At 33.5% G+C, this 7,605-nt stretch overlaps 1 long non-coding RNA gene across 1 annotated transcript; it reads left to right on the forward strand.

Annotated features, from left to right (window-relative positions):
• The first annotated feature begins 2,113 nt into the window (after positions 1-2,113).
• Positions 2,114-5,043, forward strand: LOC140981483 (uncharacterized). The gene is made up of 3 exons (XR_012176087.1): positions 2,114-4,568; positions 4,683-4,750; positions 4,867-5,043. It is a non-coding gene; the product is annotated as an uncharacterized lncRNA (long non-coding RNA).
• Positions 5,044-7,605: the final 2,562 nt, after the last annotated feature.

Genomic DNA, 7,605 nt, shown 5'->3' on the forward strand with positions numbered 1-7,605 from the left:
TTTTGATATCTGCGTTATCTATGACTCGATTATTACAGAAAGGAGCAGAGAGATTCCTTGTGTATTCAGTAGATGTACTGAAATCGAGCCCGTCCTTGGCAGACTTGCCAGTGGTCTGTGAGTTTGCTGATGTCTTCCCAGATGAAATTACGGGTTTGCCTCCAGTTCGGGAGTTAGATTTCAGCATTGAGTTGTTACCAGGTACAGTTCCATTTGATAAATGTTTATGCTTTCTTATGTGCTTTTATATGAAATGCAAGTATACGTTTTTTATAATGGGAATTATATTCTCACCGGAGTTATCCAGCTGTTGTTGTGTCTGTATGTGTGCATGACAACGTATGGGACATGATCAGGGTCGAGAAGAGGATGAGAGATCAAGATTAGCGTGGAGATGCGGGCCCAGAAATAGATTTGGTTTTGACACTTGAGATGTATTGGTTGAACCCTAGTTTGATGTAAATGTAGTTTATACAAGACTTGTACTTTTAGCTTTAATGTTTATATCAGATTGATTATGTTATGTTCCGCAATTGTAAAAAAAAAAAAAAAAAAATTAGACCCAGCTTATTTAATTGATCCAATTATTCCTAAAGATGATTAAGAAATGAATTAGCGTCCGGGTCCCCACATTAAGTGTTGCTGCAACGTCCATTATTGTACCTTGATCGTACAGTTGCTTTTGTATCGTTGTGCGTAGCTGGAATCCACTTAGTTATGCTTGTCTTGATCTGCAACTGATTGATTCCTAACTGATGCTCCTAACTGGTCATCTGAACTGATCTTTTGTTGGGTTGGTGAAATCAGTTGACTCGTCAGTTGAACTGATTTCACTCTTTCAGTTGAACTGGTCAGCTGGGCTCTTCATCAGTTGAGCACTTCATCAGCTGGCCGAGCTTTTGAAGGTCTTCTGCTGAACTGCCTATCAGCTGGACAATCAATTGAACTGGTCTTTGATACTTTAGTTTGGACTGATTCAGTTTGGGCAATCAGTTGGCACTTTCAGTTTGCTTCTCGAAAGCTTCAGTTTTGGCTCGGATAACTGATCAGTTCGAAGCCTGATCAATTATAGTTTCCTGCGCACTTTGATAAATCATTAGAAACAAAATAACAAGTTTTGCTGACATCAAAATCAAGATTGCGAACATGAAATATTCCAACAATATATTTTTAATAAAAGTTATGAATTTTTTTATTAATTACTTTGTATAAATTGTAGACGTGTGAAATCATTAATTATAAATTTTATTGATATTTTTATAAATATTTATTTATTTATGAAATGAAAATTTTAATTAATTATAATATTATTTATTTATTTTTATTTTTTGTAGGCTAGCTAGCCTAACCCGCAACCCACCTTATGTTGGGACCAGATCCTCTGCTGTGCATGGTCCAACAGCACTGTGTACTGTGCAATCAAACGACGTAGCATCTATTTTTTTTTTTGGTTTCAATTGGGCTTCGAAAAACATGAGCCCAAATTTCCATCTTTTTTCTCTCCATTTCACTTCGTTTCCCATGAGCCCAAATTTCCCTCTTTTTTCACTTCGTTTTCCTCCATTTCACATTGTTTCGTTTGTCCCCTCCACAAACCGCCATCAACTCCCTCCACAAACAACTGTGCCGATACATCCTGTAAGATTCCGCACTTGACACTACTGACATGCTTCAAAATATTGTAAGAATTAAAAGGTTCTTCTGCTTCCAATGCAAGTTCTGGTTTCGTCAAGGGTTAGTTTCCAATTTTTATTTTTGTTTTAGTTTCCAATTTTTTCTTGATGTTGTCTCAGTTTTTTTGGTCAAAGTAGATAATGAAGGTTTTAAATTTTTTACGTTTTAATTTTGTGTTGTATCAGTTGCATTTGTTTTGATAGTTCTTTTTTATGGATCAGTTTACTGAGGAAATGAATTATTGTGCCTAAAACTTGGATGATCTTGGATGTTTATGTTAATGGAAAATTTTGTGTTGCTTAATCTTTGTCAAAGTTACACGAATGTTATGTAACATTTGAAAAGAAAACCTGAGAAAGTGGAAGCAAACAGTATGAGTTGACCCGCACTAAAGTAAGATTGATGCAATTGGCAACCTTTTATGAATACTTAACTTAGAAAAACGTGGAATGATCTTTATATTCACTTTATTTATGTTTGAGCAGGTAGAGATTTGTGTCTTGCTGTGAGGTGGCAGTCTGGCAATTTTATGCATTTTAATCATTATGCTAAAATATTATAAATACATGACACTATATTTTTGCATAGTTCTTATACATTCACGTTGTGGATTCAAGTTCAAATATTTAACTTGCAACAAAATCGATTTTATATATTTTTATTTCTCATTTTTGCATAAGATGTTAAAAATTATTTCGCACCATTTTTCACGCATATGTTAATTGGATTTGTTCATATCTGTAGAAGCGCTCAGCTCAACCAAAATTTGTTTTGTAATATTGTTCATGTATAAATACAAAAATCTAATTGATCAGCAGAGTTTCTTGATGGATTGTGGTTCAGATATTGAATTCAAACCTAAGATTGGTATGAAATTTGACAGCTTAGATGAGACTTGGAAGTATTGGGTTGAATATGGTGGAAAAACTGGATTTGGAGTTAGGAAGCATTATTTTAACAAGAACAAGAACACTGGCTTTGGAACTTCATATAAATATGTTTGTTGCAAGGAGGGCGTTCGTAAACAAGACAAAAGAGATTCTTTGACACTCAATCCTCGGGTTGAGATTCGAAAAAATTGTAAAGTAAGATTGGGAGTGACATTTGACGATGGTAAGTATAAAGTTACTGAATTTATCGAAGAGCATAATCACCCGCTTCATCTTCAAGAGACAGTTCACATGTTGGCTTCCCAACGTAATGTTACAGAAGTTCAAGCCTATGAGATTGATTTGGCAGTCGATGTTGGACTTAAATAGAAATCGACTTTTCAATTGATGAGTGAACATGCAGGAGGAAGAGATGGTCTCGGTTATACCATTTTGGATGCTAAAAACTATATTCGATCCAAAAGACAAAGAAATATGGTATATGGGGAAGTTGGTTGTCTGATGCGATAATTTCAACAACAATTATCTAAAAATTCATCATTTTACCATGCTAATCAGATGGATGTGGAGGAACAGATAACTAATGTTTTTTGGGCCGATGCAAGAATGCTAATTGACTATGAATACTTTGGTGATGTTGTGTCACTCGATACCACATATTGTACGAACCGTGCACACCGACCACTTGCTATCTTCTCAGGTTTCCATCATCATAGAGGATCGGTGATTTTTGGTGCAGCACTTTTGTATGATGAGACTGCAGCATCATTTAAATGGTTGTTTGAAACATTTTTAAAAGCACACAAGCAAAAAAGACCTCTCACTATCTTCACAGACCAAGATCAAGCTATGGCAAAGGCTTTGAAGGAGGTGATGCCTGATATATTCCATGGATTTTGCACATGGCACTTAATGTAAAATGGCATCAAGCACTTGGGAAACTTGATGAAGGATGGTTCTCATTTCTTAACTTATTTTAAGAGGTGCATGTATGGTATTGATGATGAGACCCAGTTTGAGGAGGCATGGATTGTCTTACTAACACAATATAATATTCATGAAAACACATGGCTACAATCCACTTATAGTATAAAAGAGAAATGGGCAGCTTGTTACACAAAGAAGGCTTTTACGCTTGGTATGAGGAGCACACAACTTAGTGAAAGCATCAATTCTGATATCAAGATTTGTATGAAGCCCGACTTAGACATAATGCAATTTTTTAAGCATTTCGAACAGGTCTTATAGAACAAACGATACAATGAGCTAAGGTCTGAATTTGAGGCACGCCAAAAATTACTGAGATTAAAGCTAGAGAGTTCTCCTATGTTGCGTCAACTTTCTGAGATTTATACCCCCACGGTCTTTAATTTATTTCAAATGGAGTTTGTTTTGTTTGTAGCTACTTACATAAAATATAAAAATGAAACCCAACCATTATTTGAATATGTTGTTGGGCAAATCAACAAGGATGGAGAATGGAGAGTGACATTTAATCCTAGCACCAAGATGATTTCATATAGTTGCCGATAATTTGAGATGACTGGTTTATTGTGTTGTCATGCTGTGAAAGTATATGATGTCATGGATGTCAAAATACTTCCAGAGCATTATATCTTGAATAGGTGGACGAGAAAAGCTAGGAGTGGAGTGGTACACGATTATATGGGCAACGAAGTCAAAGAAGATCCTAAACTATAAAGTACGGAACGATATAGAAAACTTTGTATGATACTCGTAAGGCTGGCGACCAAGGCATCCGTCCACCCGTCAACTTTTTATCTGGTGCATAATTCGGTGTGTGATCTAACCAAGCAGGTCATGGAAATGCGTCTGACAAAAGTCAGCTAAGAAAACAATGATTGTGCCAGGATATCATCAATAGAACCTTCCATGGTACAAGCAAAAGGATTCAAGAAAAGAATTGGTGTGAAAAAATCAAAACGATTGAAGAGTTGGGTAGAATTTCAATCAAAACGAAGAAAAACAAATCCGAAATTCAAGGTAAATATATTTATTACTATTGACAGTTTGTGGAAACCAAAATTGCCTAAATTATTTTTTTACGATCATTGTAGGACAATGAAAACCATGATGAATTGCCTATATCTTATTCAGTACCGTCGGTACCTCATGCATATGTTCAAGCAGCTGGGAGTCAATTCAATTTCACCGAATTATTGACGGTATGAACTTAAATGATATATATAATTTTTTTGGTGTGTCAAAATTTTAAGCAAAAAAAATTTCATTCTTATAAGGTGAAAATGTTTATTATGATATGTATTCTTGTTTAATGTAGGCATCAGTTGACCATCTCCAATATTAACTTGAAGCCATGGATTTCAATGGAGATATATCTAACACATATTCTTGAATTGTTGTCTTTCTTTTTCAAGGTATAATACCATTAGTTGAATTTAATTAATGCTCAAAATGTATGAACAATTTTTGTCTATAAACTATGCAAAGTTGTTTTATCAGAGATTCAGAATACTTTTTCATTTGTCAATTTATTTGCTTTGCTTCAATATTTTTTTTAGTTATTTCCATTATTTTGTAACTATCTTAAATATTGTTTTACTTAAGTGGGATCTCATTTAAGAAAATAGCATATGATCCTCATACTTTTTGTAGGTTTTACATTTCTCAAATAAATGAATTCGTGATTTATGGTTAAGAATTTTATATGCCACTGAGTAAAAATGTTTTCCTTATACTTATTAAAATAATTTCACGAGGTTCATGAAAGTGTATTTTTCCAAATACAAAATAATTTCACGAGGTTCATGAAAGTGTATTTTTCCAAATGCAGCTTCTTATTGAAAATATTAGTAGAACGACTCCTAATATCACACATTTATTGCTTGAATTTGATATTTAGAATTTTTTGGGTGTGTAAAAATTTTAAGTTAACAAGTATGAAATTTTTTTTAACAAGTAAATATTTTTTTAAGGTCGGAGGACAATTTTTTTCGTTATATGAAAATTGTTAACAAGTAAAAATAATATTACTAATGTAATAATATCTAATTTTAAAATCATTAATTTAACTTAATATAAATAAATTATATACATTATTTCCTATAACATAAATTTAATTATAATTTAATAAATATATATATAATTAAAATTTTATACTTTAATTAAATTTTTTGTTTAGTTTAATTTTTTAAATAAAGTTAGTCAATTATTTATCATTGAATTATTTTTGATTTTTTTAATTTTAATAATAATACAATTTAAGTCATGTTTTGCAAGCTAAAAAAATAAAAAAATTATAAAAGACAAAAAAAAGGAAAAGAAAACATAATAACACAACATAACACAGTACACTTTGAAACAAAAAAAATAGATGCTACGTCGTTTGATTGCACAGTACACAGTGCTGTTGGACCATGCACAGCAGAGGATCTGGTCCCCCTTATGTTGGTTTGGGTTAGAGATTTCCGGACCGTCGGGATGGCCGGGGATTGGCTCGTTTGACAACCGTAGTTTTGACCAACTAAGACATTTAATAGTAGGTGTTTGAGTGGGATGCATAGGCTCAACTGGTTAAAACTTCTACTGATAGATTTATCTAACTAGGATATTTTCTAGATAATCTAGGATACTCTGGTCCAATGAGTTAAAATTTCTACTGGGTGTTTTGTTTTATTAAGATATCTACTAGTTAGAGTTTTACAAGAATACTCCAAGGTTATTCCATCAAACAATCCATGATCGTGTTTTTATCGAAATCCCGATTAATGATCAGAAATCACTGATGTGGTGAGGGTGCAAAGATCCTTATAATGATGCAAAATCAAACTTTTCGAAAACCACTGAATCTAGGTATAATTTCCACTAACTCAATTTTGACAGCTTCTAATTTTGGAACTCTTTCACAAAATTTAAGGCAGTTGCACTCTCTTCACAAGTTTAGCGATCATGCTAACTCTCAAAACTTTCAAATATAGAAACCAGTTATAAACCTCTTTATAAGCCAAATGTTTTATCTCCATCAAACTTAAGTCATCCAATTCAACTTCTTGAATTTGTCTATCTCAACGAAAACACATAATTCAATACTTGTATCATCCTCAATGATTAAGAGATACATCTAGACGTGAATTCACAACTCATATGATTCGAGACAAAACTTGTCTCTTATACGAGCTTACCATTGTTAGCCCCATTATATGTATGAACCTCTTGATCACAAGAACGTCAGAACTCATGTCAGTTTACACCCCTCGAATCATGATAAGACTGTCTAGTAGAATCTCTCCATAATTCCCTAGATATAACTTATAGTGCCTGCAAGAACCAATATGTCATGATTAGCATACAATACAATCCCTTCAACTTACATATCTCGATCGAATCTGCAACCATTGGTTTATCGAATGTTGCATATGAATTTGATAACGATTTGATGTATATTTGAGTAATCATATATCGTATGTGCAACTAGGAAACCACTTTACTCTAAAGCGCATTTCTTACTCAGGCCAGATATTCATTGCACTACTAGCTTATCAGATCAAATAGGATATTACAACCGTAGGTGAGCGGTGAATCTCTGACTATAATGCATCGACTCTTATGTATGTCGAAACTGCACTCAACCTCGCCACTTGATGACCTTCACGGAGTCGGTAAACGAGTCAAAGTGCAACACTAGTACGTAGAGCCTCTATGTTGTCTCGGGTCAAAAGACTAATGATGTGCAACCATAATCGTAGATTTATCCGCTCGATAAATGATAATCATTTGGAAATTCCGAGTGAAGGTTATTCAGTAACTCGTCATATGAGCACTCATCATGTATGATGAGACATTTTCATGTCTCTACCAATGAAACATGACATATAACATCACAGAGGTTAGTCTCGAGTTCGAGCGACTTTTATCCTCAATTTAGATGGTTGAATCGACTAGGAACGAATTTATAATACACAATAATTTTTAGATTAGTTTTATGATCGTCGTGACTTGTACGACCTCATTATATTATAATATATTCAAAAATTTTATCTATACAGTTTGTATGAATATA

This window comes from Primulina huaijiensis, chromosome 7 (assembly GCF_012295235.1).
Source record: "Primulina huaijiensis isolate GDHJ02 chromosome 7, ASM1229523v2, whole genome shotgun sequence".
NCBI lineage: Eukaryota > Viridiplantae > Streptophyta > Magnoliopsida > Lamiales > Gesneriaceae > Primulina > Primulina huaijiensis.